Source organism: Rattus norvegicus, chromosome 5 (assembly GCF_021556685.1).
Source record: "Rattus norvegicus strain SHRSP/BbbUtx chromosome 5, alternate assembly SHRSP_T2T, whole genome shotgun sequence".
Lineage (NCBI taxonomy): Eukaryota > Metazoa > Chordata > Mammalia > Rodentia > Muridae > Rattus > Rattus norvegicus.
Window position 1 is genome coordinate 8542232 of NC_141538.1, and position 17412 is coordinate 8559643.

Here is a 17412-nt window from a genome sequence, read left to right on the forward strand (position 1 = left end):
AAAGAAGACTGAATCTTTGAGTCTAAAAGTGGTTCACAGAAATCACACACCAAATATCTTCAAAAGTATCATTGCTGTCTTATTTCTTTTCATCGTGTACAAGAGTCTAAGTGATTAAAAACTGAATTGATAAGATGGCCTTATGTTATAATGTACCTGGTATAATTGCTTTGTCCTTTGTGGCATGTAAAATAACAGTGTATCTTACACATAACAGAATATTTTAGGCAGCTGCCATTCCAGAAAGAATTCCAAGAAGAAGGCATGCTGGTACACGAATTCAGTTCAGTGACCTGAAGCATGACTGTGTACCTGGCTGGCTCCCTCCCCTAGACTCAGTACTCTGGGGATATTCTGCCTATCACTATCCTTCCTGTTCAAGACTCTAGACCAGCTCTGAGGCTGTGTATTGCGGAGGATGTGTTGCCTCTAAAGAGACTACTTTAGCATAGTAGAAATTTTGAGCCGAAAGCATTTAGAAGAGTGAACAGAAGGACTCTCTGTCTCTCTGTGGTGGTTCCCTTAGGTTCATATACTTGAACGGTTGGTCTCCAGGGAATGCCACTATTTGAAAGCATTGGAAGGATGGAGAGATATGGCTCTTTTGGAAGAAGCGTGTCACGGGGAACTCTGAGGTTGTAGAAGCCCATGCTGAGCCTAGGTGCATTCTTTTGCCTGTGAATCAGGCCGTAGGACTCTCAGCTCCTGCAGCACCATGCCTGCCTGAGTCCTGTTCCATGGTGACAGTGGACTGACCTCTGAAACTGTAAGCAAGCTTCATTTAAATACTGTCTTTCATAAGAGTTGTTTTGGTCATTGTGTCTCTTCACAGCAGTATCAGTGACTAAGGCACCTTCTTTATTTGCCTAAAAGGAAACACAATTTTACCAGGATCAAAGTGCCCTCTTTCCTCCTGTCTACCATGAAGAATAACCTTTGAATTCTGAAGTTAACTTTACACCCGCGTCAGCCTGGAAATGCACCACAGGCTCTATGTGACAAAACTCCATTCATTTGTCTTCCTGGAAGTTTCCACCCCGAGAATCAAAGTTCTTTCCTTTTATCACTTCTCTAAAATAATACTGTCCTCGTGAAAGATACTGCATAAGCCAGTTCTGAGCATTTGTCTTTTAGAATTTCCAGGTATCGCTTATGTATGTGTGAAAGATATGAACTGCAAACCTTCCATTTATTTTTAATAATCTGCCTTTGTTAATCATTCATTTTAATAATATGGCCTAATTGGAAGCACACGAAGTGAGAGGGAAAGCGGTTTTTCTTCCCCCATCTGTGGTCATCTTCCTTTGCACTGAGGACCACGAGTGAATGGCTTAGATGTTTCTTAGTTGACTCAGTCCCTTGGACCTACTCGAAGCCTCTTCTGCTGGCTGACATGGGCTGCTTTGAGGGTTTCCTTCTTCGTGTGACCCTTTAGGACTGTCACATTTCTGCTTTCAGGAACCTCTTTCATGGTAAGAGACTGTGCTGTCTGTGTGCATCCCAGTCAATCTGTCCTGTCCTGGGTGAGTGACAGGTGAGGTTCACTGGTCCTCCCCAGCTGTCCCTACAGATCAGGCCTTTGTCCTCTCACTTCACATCTAACTCTGAAACCTTCTCTCCTTCCCTTTTCTTCCCACATAATGCCAAACTTTCTTCCCCTGCTAAAAGTCTTCTGAACAATTGATCCACAAAAGGTACTTGGTGGTGGCTGGGCTGATTCAGAAGAGGAGAGGAGGAAGAAAGTTTTTCTCTACTGAAAGTCCTCAGAAGCTATAGAAACTTTTGTCAGAGGTATGGAAGCATCTTGCTTGATAAACTCAAGAGCCTTTAGTTAGACCCCAGGATTGGCTCTAGGAAAAACAAATATAAAAACAAACCTACCATTTACGGTCTGGAAAGATGGCTTGGTGTGTAAAGTGGCTATGCTATGCAAGTATGAGAGTCTGAGTTCACATCCTGGAAGCCACAAAAATATGGATGTGGAGATGGACACCTGTAACCTCAGCATTGGCCAGCGACTCGCTCAGTGTGAGACCCAGCTGCACAAGCTATAGAGGAGATTGGTACAGGAAGGCACCTGATATCAACTTCATACACACACACACACACACACACACACACACACACACACACACACACACCTGAACTCTTCCTGAATGCATTCAATACTTGCTTTACAGCAAAGTAACATTAAACAAAACAAAACAAAACCCCCAACTAGTTATAAAAGGTCTCATAGCTATTTGTTTGTTTTAGCAGATTTCTCCTGTCTTTCTATTTCGGGCAGCAGAATCTTAGTGTTGGCCATGGCCTGGGCACACAGCCTGAACAAGCAAACTGAATAATCCTGACCTAACAAGTTAATACCTACCCCATCCACCCCCACCTCAGCTGTCCTCAGCCTTGCTTTCATGACAGTGGGGGAGCAGAAGGTCTCTTCACAGAGGAGTTGCTTAATGTGGTCTATCTGTGTAGTCCACACCCGTACTCAGAGAAGCAGGGAAGGAGGCAGTAGGGGAAGGGATAATAGAGCTACAGAATTAAGCCAGGAGCAGAGGGATAGAAAGTCAAGCAGCTCAGGGAACAGGGGAGGTCTGGTGGCAAGTATATTCTCTGTTCCTCAAGTTCAATTTCCAGAGAGTTCCTCTTCCTCTAATAGTGGGATAGGGGTCCCCCACGTGCCCCCTTATTCCCCTATTTTAACTTAGTCTGTATCTAGTTTCTGCCAATTATGTTCAAAGGCATCACAAATAGCACCCACTCTCCAAGTAAGGAAATACTCTTGAGCAAAATGTCAAGGGAGTTTCGCTGAGGGTTTTTATTTGCTTGTTTGCTTATGAGCTGTGTTTTCTCTGTTTCCAAAGGTTTTGTCCCTCAAGAATTACATTTGTTTCTGAACTACTGAAAAACAAAACAACAGCCATAATAATAATAATAATAATAATAACAATAAAACAAAGAACAGCAAAAATGGACTCAGATTCTAGCCAGAATTCTTTCCATTTTACCACAGTCATTGTTGCCTCTCTTGTCAACATAAACAACTTGACAACAGATGAACCACCATCCCCCATTCCCACATACCAAGTCTACTTCAAAGATTTCAAACTGGAATAATTACAGAGCAAAGGCAGTAATGCCAGATGAATGAGAGGTGCTGGTATTATGGTAATCTGATATTCTACTCTACAAGGGCTGAGGCAAGCTGCGGGGGAAACCTTTGCCAAAGGGCAGCCACATTCACACTTACACAACAGCACCAAGGCTGTGTGGATCAAAGCAAACACATCCACCCACTTTCCCTGAGGCTGAATGTTGGCTAGTCTTGAAGGCCAGTCAGGGGTGACTAGTTGCTAAGGAAGTAGTTACCCTCAAGTGAGCAGAAGGGAAGGATCTTTGTTTGAGAGGATGTGGCAGGGCAATTTGCTTGAATACAGAGCTACAGTATAAAGCAGGCACATGAGAACTGCAGCAAGCAGAGTTGGGGGAACTGAACACCCAATTTCAGAGTTGTGAGACAAAGTTGACCCCTGACCTCTACAGGAGGCGTGAGTTGGAGCAGGGTCCTGTTCAAATAGAGCTAAGCTTGGTTCTTCAGCAAAGACTATAGACAGTGCCTCTCCCCAGGTAATTGAGATTCAGAGACTTTTAAGCTTTTCCCCCTCTGATCTGATAGAAAATAGGGACTTTGATTAGGGTGCATATATGTATATTTAAGTGTGTACTTTGTCTGACCTGAACTGGGTCAGCTCTTACATGATCTTTTGTCTGCTCGTGTGCTTTGTGCTGAGCAGTCCTAGCTCTCTTCACAGCTCATTCCTGCTCAGGACCCTTCTATGTAATGTTCATAGGCCTGTCATCTGAGTATGAGGACCCATAGATCTCTTAGACCCCATAAAATGGGGCTTGGAAACTGAATAAGAGAGATTAAACATCCACAAGTCTGAATTTGTATTCACACATCCCAACTGTGGGCTGGCTTCCTGGATACCAACATGTGCGTGTTAGTCTTCAGATACAAGGAACAGAAGAGCTATGTCTTGATATAGAAGGGCCACAGCCTCAGGCTACTCTAAACTGTGTATTTTTGTTGTTGTTGTTGTTGTTTGTTTGTTTGTTTTTGGCTCGGGATCTGGCTGTTCCTGATCTCTGTAGTTCCACTAACTTTTCTTAACACTTGCCCATCTGCCCCAGCTCAGCACACACCTGGCACACTGCATACTCACGTGCACACTGACTATAAATCGATGCCCCTTATTTGAGCTGGGTCCAAATATTGTTTGTAGGCTCTTGAGAATCTATGATTCTAGATTTAAATTTTTCCCTGCCTTTTTCTGATTAATTCCAACACAGCTCTTGGGATCAGTGTTGCTCGTATTCTGCCTATACTCCAGCCCACAGTTACCTGGCAACAGCTAGGTATGACTAGCCTTATAAAGGGGGCTGCTTGCCCCTTCCTCACTCTCTTCTCTTCTCTGCCCTCTTGCCCTCTTCCCCCTTGTTCCTTCTCTCCCCATTCCCCTCCCTACTTCCTTCCACGTGCTCATGGTCAGCCTTTATTCTTCTTGTCTTCTCCTCTTCTTCTCTCATTAAACCTTTCCATGTGGAACCATGTTGGTTTGAGGTGGTCTGTCTGGATCCGAGCCGGATTTCTACCCCAACAAGTGTCAGGCGCTTTAATCAAATTGTGCCCTGATTGCAAAGCTCCCAGCACAGGCGTCCACTCAGCACTCTTCCTCTATCAGCTGGCACAGTTATGGTTATGGGAATATGGTTTATATACTGGGCATCAGCATGTTTTGTTGGAGCTAAAACGTTTCTTGAATGAATGAATGAGCGTATTTCTTTTCAAGTAGATTCCAGTTTTAGAAGTATACACATGAAGTTAGAATATGAGTTTTAGCTTGTTTATTTTTAATTTTTTGACACAGGGTCTCAGGTAGCCTAGCCCAGCCTCAAAATCTGTTGCTGAGGACGAGCTATTGCTGGGAGCTATAGGCATGTGCCACTCACTCTGTAAAGAGCTGGAGATTGAGCCCAGGGTCTTGGCATGCTGGGTAAGGAGTGATCAACTGAGCCACTACACAGTTGGGTCACACTATATCTGAGTGACTTTAAACTCACTAGGTTCCTCAGAGATTGTTGGGCGTGCTCTGGGGATTTCCAGTCTCTTGACTCCAAACTCCTAAGATGTATTCCACAGAATGTCACTGTCAAGTGTTAACACCAACTGCTAGAAACCAAGCAGAAGTGGCAAGACATTTTCCCCCTCAGGCAGGCCTGTGCAGCTTACAAGGTGCTGATCCTTTGTAGGATTTTTGTGAAGTGACAACTCTGGCATCCTTCAGTTAGCCTTTGAAAAGAAAAAGCATTAAATTTTGATCTTTGTTTGCTTTTATTTTTGAGAGCAGGTTTCTCTTGTGTAGCCTTGGCTGCCCTGGAACTTACTCTGTAGACCAGGCTGGCCTCTGCCTCCTCAATGTTGGGGTTAAAGAAGTGCACCACTATTACCTGGTTTAAATTTTGATTGGTAACAAGAAGGGGGGAAATGGAGGAAAAGGTTGTGTCTGGATACATTCTCACTTGGGACCGCCCCCCTTTCTTTTAAAATTTGAAATATTTGGTCCTTCCAACTTGAATCTTCTCCTTGATTTGATTATGAGTTCGTTTTCATAAGGAATTGGTGGCTGGAGACGAATAGGATTCCAGAGGTTTTTTTATTCATTCTAATAGTAATCATATAAATATTTAAAGATGGTGGGTCATCCTGTGAATGAACTCACCTTTGGGGTAAGGTACAGTTCAACTTGCCCACTGTTATCCCATGAGTTAAGATGTTGATTGTCAGAATGTGTTGAACCAGGGTCCATGGAGGTGATTTCAGGCATCATTTCCAAATTAGTATCTCTCAGGTATAATCTTGGCCATTGTGGTTGGAAACTTTGAGTAGCAAAATCAAGGTGAGGTGTCTTATGCTCTTCCAAGCCCGACTGAAAGCATGCCTTGCCTTGGTTAGTTTCTGTGGACACCTCTCTCTGTAAAGGCCTTCAATCCCCTGACCCACACGCAGAGCTGAGTTATTGGCAGTGAAGTGATTACTTGCCCCCAGGGGATAAGCTTTTAATCACCTAAAAGAGCTGTTGGCCTCCTCAGGAAAACACTTGAGTAAAGCAGAATTTGGCCTTTGTCAGCTCCAGGCTTCCTTGTGCCAAGATGTATCGAAGCCAGAAAACAGTTCAAAAGGTTACTGAGAACTGTCCTGGCTTGCCAGCCAGCTACTACGGTATACATGTACTGAAATGTTTTAGCTGTCCCTTCTCTTAGTGACAGTGATGTCTTTCTTTCAGTTCCAGTTTTCTCTGCCTGACTTTGCCTGGGCAGCTGTCATGAAGGACAGGCAGGCTGAACTCACCAGTAGAACACTCGGCTCATAACAGGAATCCTTGTGTTTGAGGTGATTAGTGTGGAATATGCAAATCAAGGGAACCCTGTTAGAGATCACCAGGGCGCTGGCTCAGAAAACCAGGGCCTTTAATGCTGTGTGCCTTCCTGAAGGCTGTGCTCAGTGTCCACTAGATGTCGCAGTGACATAGGGACATGCCATGTGCCTCCTGGACTCTGGGAACTCAGTCATGACTTACCTTTCCTGGATAAAATTGGGGTGATGGTGCTAGTAAAAGTGGACACGGAGGTATAGACATAATCTCTCTGAATTTTCCTTATACATATTATGAAAGTTGCATCAATTTTGTAAAGCTGGGCTAATAACGAGTAGCCATAGAAATGCAAAGATACCCCTCTATGAGGTGAGAAAAATGCTATTGACAGGCGTGTTACCATCTCTAGCACTTAGAAGATATGTTCTTGTATTTAGGCAAAACATGTGCCTCGAAGCATCTAGACTTTCCTGGGTCTGGTCTTCCTTCACACTCAGTCATTTACTTATCCGTGCAATGACGAAGGGGGTAAGGCTCACTTAGTGTACACTTGTCATCCTGCAGTCGTAAAGGAAGGTTTCCCGAACACCACAGATACAAAATCCAAGGATGCCCTGGTGGAAAATTACCTAGTATTTCCATGAGATACATGGTCATTACTTATAACACTCACTATGAGCAAATGCTGTGTGAAATGTTATACTATGTTGTTAAGACAATAATGGCAAGAAATACTCTACCGTTTTAGAGCCCATTTTCATTCCACTTCAAAATAATATTTTAAATTGAAGATTAATTGACTATGCAAATGTTGCAGACAGAAAACTAGAGAGACATAAAGGCTGAGTTATTTGTCCGAAGACACAGAGCTAGTGACTGCTGGGGCTACGCTCTGAAGTCCGTGTTCTCTGTGCCTGTGCTAAAACACATAGTAAAAGTTCTGGAGTGTGGGTGTGTGTGTGGGGTGTGTGTGTGTGCTCATGTGTGTGTGCAAGCAAAGAAAGCTTTGATGCTCCCATCACGAAGGACAAAGGCATAACTCCAGGTGTCCTCATCTCCAGCCACTCCCTCCCATCTTGGTCTTGCCATGCTGGAATGACAGTGTCCACCACTGTAATCAGCTCCCTCATGTTCTATGTCCATAGAAATGGTGCTGGTGCAATGTAATCTTTTATCTATCCATAAAAAAAAACCTTTTTATGGCCTGGTAATGCAGCTTAGTTGGTAGAATGCTTATTTAGCGTACACAAAGCCCTTGGTTTAATTCCCAATACTGCATAAATCAGAAGTGCAGGCAAAAGGATCAGGAATTCAACTTTATCCTCAGCTACAAAGTGAGTTTAAGGCTGACTTGGGATATATGAGACCTGCTTTAAACAGACAAAACAACAAACAAAAATCCACTTTATTGATCAAGAAAGTTAACATATTAAATGACTTAGCAATTTAGGATGCATAAACTGTGCCTAGGCAGCTTATGTGGATATTCAACCTCCAGTTTCCATTTACTCCATGATGTATGTAGAATATATTCATCATGCCTGGTCCTGAAGATGGAGCTCAGGAAGGCTGGTCCCCTTCACACCATCACAGTCTGATAGGGTGGTTCAGCTGTGCTGGCCTTGGCAGGAAGGCATGATGAGTTAGACAGACAGGAACTGGATGGGGGGGAGCATCATACCTTAAGGCTTACCCTCAGTGACCAACATCTGCTAGCAAGGGAGGCTCCACCTCCTAATGTTTCAGAACCCACTAGAACAACCTCAACTCTAATAGAGGCAGTGAGTAGATTGAATACCGAATCCAGTCAGAAGAGGTGGGCCACAGAAATTGTTGTAACTGCATTGCTATAACCATTTGCATACTGTGAAAAAAAAGGGAAGGCTGCAGTGTAGAATTGAAAATCATCAGAATATTAGTACAGGATCGCTCTGGCAGTAGGGAGAGAAGGGGCTTGTATATGCTCACCCTTACTAAATTAATCTGTATAGTTAGCTACTGAGTATATTCAACTGTTGATGACAGACTGCAAGGTTTTTACTTTTCATGGGAATTCTGGCTTCATCTAGACAGCCTCATCAAAAAATGAACCAAGAACATAGTGTTGTCAGGTTTTGAGGTTTTGAAACAAGATTTAACTATATAGCCCAGGCTAGTCTAAAACTCTTTATCCTCTTGTCCCAGGCTCCAGAGTGTTAGGACTGAAGGCATGTTCCACCATTCAAGTTTGGGATTTTTATTCTTTATTTTTGATCAGCTTTTTTAATGCCTAAATTGTCATGAGCATTTTGTATCTGAGGCTCTTCCCCAAATTAATGGACAACTAGCATGGACCAAAATACCTGAGATTTCAGCAGATGACCGGCCGATTCTAGCTAAACCTCTTCCTCGAGTAGCTTGTACCCCTCTGGCTTTTGGAAGAGCCGGAGAGAACATGTTTCTCTGGTAGGCGAAGAGATGGAGAGGACTAGAGCCAGCCTAGGCTTGTATTTATTTTAAAATGGCATAAATATTTAAAATATGATGTGTAAACTTGCTGTCTGCTCACTTTTCACTGCAAGAAGCCTTGACAGTTTGCTCTTACGTTTGTCTAGGGGCAGATGAAGCTCCCTGTGTGTTCTCTGGAGGGAGTCAGCAGAGAAAGCCGCCTGCTACTTCGGTAGCCATCTGCTCTCAATGCTGGCAAAAGGGATGGAGGGAATGCAGTCAGGCCAGCACAAGAGCATGAAGTGCAGGAGATCCGTTACTCCTCTAATGCCAGGCCCTTGGCAACAGGCAACACCAGGATCCTACTGGCTTGCAACCTCCACTGTACTGTCTCCACCTTACACACAAGAGCAGCAGGTTGACCTTAGTTTCATAGGTCTGCCTCTTGTGCACTCTCAGACCTTCTAGTTCCGGAACATCTTCAATCTAAGCATGCAGCCTGTGGCAAGAGAGCAAGATGGGGCAGAGTCAAGCCAGGCAGTGGCATTTTGCCAGTTGCCTATGCAGAATACAAATAATCCTGGGCAAGCCAAAGTCATGGAGGCAAGGATGTGTTATAAGGAAGAGGAAAACAAATTGTAGCCAATCAGTTATCAATCAACTGTATGTCATTGCAGTGACAGCATCACTCCAGAGATCTATCCATTTCCAGAGTTCGAGGACCTCGCCATCCAGTGTCAGATGCCATGACCAGAACAGCAACTGTAACTTAGCTGAGCTTGATCCAACATTTCAGATGCCTCATGACAGTCATGGGACAGCAGAGCACAAAATGTCAGTCATGAACTTCAGTGAGAAATTAGTCCAGGATTAGTCGCAGCAACAGCCTGAGCAGCATTCATCTAGGGATAGACAGTACAGGGTGCCATGGAAGAATTCTGGCTTGGAAATTCTACTCAGGTCTCTGGCCTTCTGGTACTGGCTACTTAAGGTCAACCTTGCGGAGACAGAGTCAGGTCTTGCACGTTTATCTTCTCTACCTTCTACTGGGTAAGGACTGAAATAGACCCAGCTCTGTATTTAGGAGCTGAAGATCAAGTTACCCTTAGGTATTTGTCTCCATAATGGATGCTCTGATCTTGAAAATAGGATTTCTGTGTATTCCTGGGCTTTCTTTACATCCTCCCAAACTGCCACTACTGCTTTCACCTACCCCTCCCCCCGTGACTCCCCGCTATGCCTTCTGTATGTCCCCGGCTAGGGTAAATAAGCTCTAGAAATCTTTGGATGTCTTCCCAGAAGGGCATCTCTCAGAAAGACCTTCTGGTGGGTACCACCTCTCTAGCTTTCTTGATTGATGCAGGACCAGGAGACTGGAGATATTGTGCTCACTGCCTTGGAGTGAGTCCTGACTTCCTTTAAAAGGAGGAAATCTTGGTTTATGCCTAGAGGGTATATTGATATTCAGGGAAGGTCCTGGCAGAAGATGACTCTGCTGGATTCCAAATTCACTGCTGTTTGGAAACAACTATTTGCAAAAGTGCTGAGGACAAGGTACATGTTGATGGTGGTTATGGAAGGAATAGCAGTGAACTATGGCAGGCCAAGAGCTTCAATCAAAGATTTGTTGACTGGGCTAGAGAGATGGCTCAGCCGTTAAGAGCACTGACCGCTCTTCCAGAGGTTCTGAGTTCAATTCCCAGCAACCACATGGTGGCTCACAACCATCTGTAATGAGATATGATGTGTGTCTAAGACAGCTACAGTGTACTCATATACACTAAATACATAAATAAATATTTAAAAAAATTCGTTGACTTTTTTTTAAAAACATGAGTTCTTGGAGTCAAGAATAGTGACTCTGGACATTGGGATCCAAGCTCACAGGGAAATAAAAATGCACTCAGATGTTCTAGTGAAGTTTGCATGTGGCTGCAAAGCCAGCCAGTCAAGTGCGGAAGTAACTCAAGTGCCCCGTCTGCACAGTCTTACTAAGAACTTTTTGGAAAGTTATAGATGCTCCCTCCCAAGATGAATCCCTGGATTGCAGCGCTCTGCTTACAAGGAATCTGAGGTCTTTCTAACAGCCATCACTGAATTCCATCTCCCCATAAGGAGATTAATTAAGCAAATTTAATTAGAGTAACACCAGTGTTCTTGGACAGAAACTCTCCAGCTTGAGAATGACTTTGTGTTTATATCTGGAAACTAAGCTATGTGAATGTTTAAAGTGGAGAATGTGAAACCTTAGGCTTTAATATGCTGACGTCATTCTTGGCATCCTGCAAATGATATAAACTCCTCTGTGAAGAGGTAACACATTGTTAAATGTAACCAAAATGCAAAGAGAGAAGTGAAATGTACACACACACACACACACACACACACACACACACACACACACACACACACACTGTTCAACTCTGCCTCCCACTTCCCCACCCTGAGTTCACCTTTTGGGTTGAAGCAGAAAACAGCAGTTGACAGGTATCACATATCCACCTTGTCTAGATAGAAATGCTGGAGTGAATCTCACCTGATTTATTGGTTTGATGCTTCTGTAGTTTCAAGGGGGCAAAAATAGCCAAGGAGGAAGGTCAGTCTTGATACTGGCTGTGCTAGTTCTCACTGGATCTTGGACCAGTCATTTTGGTCTGAAAAACCTAGAGTAACTGGCTTCCAAAGAAGGGTGTAAAGACCTCATCTTTGGAGAGAATACTTCCCCACCGTCTGGATAGATTTTGCCTCATCTTTGGAGAGAATACTTCCCCACCGTCTGGATAGATTTTGCCTCATCTTTGGAGAGAATACTTCCCCACCGTCTGGATAGATTTTGCAGCATGTAGCTATTTGACAGCCACAATCACAGAGAGAATCTGGAAACTTGGGCCCTGACTCCTTAAACATACCCAGATGAGGTTTTTGGTTGTGAATTGTTCTCTAGTCTCGGTAACAGAAACAAATCAATTCTGAGACACTTTTAGAGACAGGACTATAGGATCTCACTTTTGGACCCTCTTCTACATTTTAAAATCCTCCTACGTCGTCCTTTTCAAGGGGTTCCTCCCTAGGTTTTTGTGTTTTCTCACCACTGCCAGGTGAATAGCCACGATTCTTAGAATTGCTACATGAAGCCCAAATGAGTTGTATAAATGGAAAGTTTAGAACACAGTGCAGAATTTGTTCCCAGCAGCCTCTGGAAAGAAGCACCTCTGATTCCTTATCTTTGATAAAATCATGCCCCACAGGAGCTGAATATAATTCTTGAAGCATTTTGGTAAGAGTTTGACAAATTTCACAGTGATATAGTTAATTGGCCTCCAGGACTTAGTCTAACACCTCACCTTTAAAGCTACTTAGTGACTCTTGACTTTCTACCTAAGGAGTTACTGAGCACATCTCTGAGGTCCCTCCAACCGCCTCTGTATCAGCTACTTTTTTTGTTGTTGCTGGGACCAAACACCTGATGTGAAGCAACTTAGGAAAGGAAGGGTTTGCTTTGGATCAAAGTTTGAGGAAACACAATCCATCTTGAAGGACAAGACATGCAAGCAGGCAGTTCTGTGTTGGCAGAAGTGTGCAATTGGGACTCTTTACCTCCTCACATCTTAGTGGGGAGGGAGGAAAAGAGAGAACAGGCAGTGGGGTTGGAATATAAGACCTCAAATCCTAGTGGCCCACCTCCTCTAGTGAGGCTTTACCTCACTTTACCTCCTGTGTACTCCACTGCCTCTCAAAACACTATGAGCTGGGAACAAAGTGTTCAAACATCTGAATCTGTGGGGGTCATTTCACATTCAAATATAGAGACCTTTAATCTCAAATGTTGTGATTGAACTTTAAACTTCAAAGACTTTGTGGAGTTTAGAAGGCCCTGGAATGCTCTAAAAAATTTGAACCTTCAAGGAAAGCAGGGGTGTTGTGTATATTCTTCACACTGACTGTAAAAGACCTCAAAATAGTTGCTCTGCCTTGGACTCATGAACTTAAAAGAGAAACAAGAATAAGAATCAGGTAGTAGTTGAAGACAATAAATAGATTGTGTCGGTTTTTGCAGGAAGCCAGATAAGCAGGGGTAAGTTCACATTGGTGCAAGAGATTGAGGGAGAGGTTTTTTTTTTTCTTAAATACAGAAATCATTTTACATAGATTATAGTTCATTTGTCTTCCGTGCATGAGGTCAAGGACAAGAAGTCTCACACTCAGGGATCCATAGATTCAAGTAGTTAAGAGGAGTGCTGTCCAACCTGTCAGAGTGGGGAGGCCCAAGGATGAGTTTAAGAAAGGTACAAAGTGCCCTTCTCTGGCTTCCACATAAGCTGGGACCTTTCTCTTTTTGCTGGTGAAGTTATGAGTAGCATTCCCTGTAAGAGCTGAGGGACCAGATCACAGTTGTTAGCACTCTGGTGATACTGACTCTCACCAAAGACCCAATAAAACTCATCCACAGATTTGTGGCAGACAGCCTTAAAAGTGTCTGAATGTCTGGAAAAGGAAATAATTTTAACCGCCAGTGCCAGGCATTGCATCCCTGTGATTGGCACCCAGGCTGGAGCCACAATGTATGCACAAAGCCTAGGTTTGCTTACCAGAGTCATTTCTGAAGCCATTTTCAAAGTGGAATGGGTTGTTTTCTCAAGTTTCCAGGGTGCTGGGGTCATAGTGGAGCTTTAGAAAAAAGAATTCTTTAATGTACCTGTAAATGATATAGGAATAAGTCACTCTGTTGCACCAGCTACTCTGGATTCCAAAACAGAAATGGAAAATGGCCGATGGTAAAGTTGGATTTTGTTGAGTTTCCTGATAAATAGTTAATGAGTTTTCATGTGTGTTTGCTGTGTGAAAACAACAGTTTCACTTTGAAATGTGCTTCCTAGTGTAAGGTTGCCTTCCATGCCGTGGGTCAGCAGTACACCTTTGTAGAATAGCCCAGGGGCTACTGTTCTGTATTTATTACCTATGAGAGACCGCTTCTGAACTCTCCACAGATAGCACAAGCCATAGATACCGAAATCTTTTCTATAAAATGATGTAAATTTGCATATAACTGTGGGAACCCTTCTATACATATCTTCAGATTACTTACAGTCATGAACATGCTGGTGCTATGTAAATCATCCTTATATTGTCTTACTTAAAGCATGAGGAGAAGCAAAGGTCTGAACATGTCAGAAATGGATGCAATTAGTTTCTCAGTATTTTCAATCTTCTATTAGCTGAACTCAGGGCCGTGTGACTCATAGGTAAAACGGATGACTCCTCCCTCTTTTTCTGATTAGGGATACAGTGATCTCAAGCTCCTTCAAGAGTTCTTGTTTACCTTCTAACATAACCCCATCAGTGTGGTTAAGCGTCCTAGCCTCACCCTCCAAATGCTGCCTGCTTGTGCTTAGGTAGTAACATTCCTCTTTCCGTGAACTTGGCTTTCATTATATACATTTGTTTAAAAGGTAACTGTATAGCTTACTGACTTTCTATAGATAGAAAGTAAATGCAGAAGCGTGTACAATGAAACTGTTATTAAACTCTAGCTAGTGAGTGCTGCTTGCCAAAGACTCTGAGCCCCAGGCTTGTGTTCTCTTTATTAAAATGAGACATTAGCAGTGTTAGAAGAGTGTTAAAGATATATTATTCCCCAATCGACACTTTCTCTGACATAATTATGAGAGTTGAAAGAAGACTGTTATTTTTACTGGTTAACTATTTTTTCCTTTTTGTTCTTTCTTCTACTTTTTTTTGCACTTTTTTTTCTTGTTTTGAAATTATCTCAACCTTAGAAAAAAAGTTGTAAATATAACTCTACTCTGACCCCAGCATAAAAAGAACCTCAGTAGATTTTTTTTTTGACCTAGGCTTAATAGGTTTGGTTTTGTTTTGTTTCCAAACATTAAGTCAGTTTGTTAGCCCTTGAAGCAGCTGGACTCTAATTTCTCAATGGAAGTGGAGGACAGTGGTGAAACAAGGGGTTCATGGCTAGTGATGGTTAGACAAGAGCTTGAATGCCCAGTGTCAGACCACAAGGGCTTACCCACTAGCTGTCCATTTCAACTAGGGTAAAGCTTAGATACAGCTTATATTGATTAGATTAGATTAGATTAGATTAGATTAGATTAGATTAGATTAGATGCCTAGATGCCTAAATCTTTCAGAATCCTTATCAACAAATATTGGGCTAGGTTTTACTTTATTGTATAAAGCATTTTGTTTTGAAACCATACACACACACACACACACACACACACACACACACACACAAACACTGTGTGGTTGAAGAGATGTTCAGTTGACATATTGTTGAGTGATGGTATGAACTTAGCTCTGGGGAGGAAGAGACAGGTGGATCCCAGGAGCTCACTGGCCGGCCAGTCTCACTGACTTGGTAGCCCAGGTCCCAGTGAGATATCTGTCTCAATAATCAAGGTGACAACCAGGGACAACTCAAAGTTAGTCAGCACCACACACACAAAAAATGAAACATGCCTGGGACATAGTTGTAGAGGCTAAATTGAATTAATCAACATACCATCACCTCACATACGTAGACCTTTTGTTGTTGTTGATGAGAATACTTCATACCTATCAGACCAGAAGGTTTTATAAAATAATCACTGTCATTGGTATGGTTATCATTATTGCACAATAGAGCTCTTGGGTAATCACCACTGTATTCTCCACTTCTTTACCTTTAATGTTTCCCTTTCTATGCCTGGATTATCTTATTTAACATAATATTCAGGTTCATTCATACTTTTTCAGATGACAAAGTTTCTTTTTTTCTTCCTTTTTGGGAGTATTGAAGACAGAACCCAAGGGACTTGAACAAGATAGGAAAAAGTTCTAACACTGAACTCCATCCCCATCTCCCTCCTTCTTTTTAAAGACTATATAGTATTCCATCATGTGTGCATTGTGTTTTCTGTATCCCGTGATCTGTGATGGTACCTGGAAGGACCCCTGCCTTGTCTACCGTGAACTGAGTGCCACAATAGACAATGGAGTATGACTGTGTCTCCATCACACCAGTCCCATGCCCTATGGTCATTTATTCAGCAGTAATGCTGCTGGACTCATGGCTGTCCTATATTTAACGCTTTAAGGTTCTTCCATACTGGTTTTCACCATGGCTATGTGAATTTGTACCTCTGTCAGTACCTTTACCAGTTTTGCAATGAGTTTCATTTGCGTTCTCATTTTATACTCACTGAACATGGTTTGGAAGCACTAAGTTGCAATACCACGCTGCTATCACTCCAGCATGCATTTCCTAAGAACAAAGATTTTAGGATTGTAGTATAATCATAACACTGGGGAAGTGTAGAAGAAAGTGTTACTCCCACATGACTTCAATTTGTAGTACAGCTGTTGTTGTTGTTATTGTTATTGTTATTGTTATTGTTATTGTTATTGTTATTGTTATTACCACCCAGGAATGTTGTTTGCAGCATATTTTTCTGGTATAGATGACTTCTGATCATGTTTTGCATTTAATGGTCTTGTCAATCTTTTTAAATAAAGACAAGCCCTCAGCCTTCTTTGTCTTCTATAATGCTGACAGGTTTAGAATAATGCAGGCTGGTAACTTTTACAGGTGGACTCTGAATTCCTCTGTGTCTGATGATTTATTCTGATTAGGACCAAGAAAAGATGACAGTTATGATTCTATGTCATTAAAAATCATGCCTACACCCCAATGAAACCCTTTCTTTGAAAACAGTGAAAGCCACCCACAGTTGGCTGACTCTGAGAGAAGAAATGCCCACAGTACCTGTTAGCACTTGTAAGTTTATATTTCCAAAGACAATCCAAACAACCAACCCTAACCATGTCACATTACCTAAACTAACTGGCACCGTCTATAATCTTTCCTATGGTTCTGGTCCTGCCAAGTGTTGTGTAGACAGCTTTCTATAGAAACATGTTCTTTCTGCAGCCTCTGTCTACGAGAATGATCAATGACAGCAGAGTCAGTGAACGCCAACAAAGAAGTCTGAATTATAAACACAGTGGGTGGATGCAGCAGTAACCCCTGCTCCCGTTGCCCCTGGAATGAACAGGAGTGGAAAATAAATACCAGGAGAGGGATGAATGAGCTAGCTGTTTTAAATCAGAAGTCTCCACATGTAGTTATAGAATCAACTGAGAGAACTGGAAGCCCTCGACTATATGAAGTGTTTTCATAGTAAAAAATTATGTTTAAAGATATAAAATCAATTCAAACTAGCATAGGCAAAAGAAGAATGTATTGGTGCATTTTAGTCTTCAGGAATGACTAGGTCTACAGGCTGATAGGTGGTGTTCTCAACTCTATTTCCCTTCTGTGCTGGCTTCTTACCCCTATTTAGATAGAGAAATGATGCTTTCTGTAGTTAATTATGCTCACTATCTCAGAAGAAGAGACCTTTCCCCCAGATTAGTCCTTCAAATTGCACTCTGAAAAACCTTGCCAGGGGCAAAAATCCCTCACTAGATTACCACCATGTTTAGGGAGAAGAGCTATTCTGACTAGCCTGACCGCACACCTCATATTCACCGGGAGTCAATGGCATCT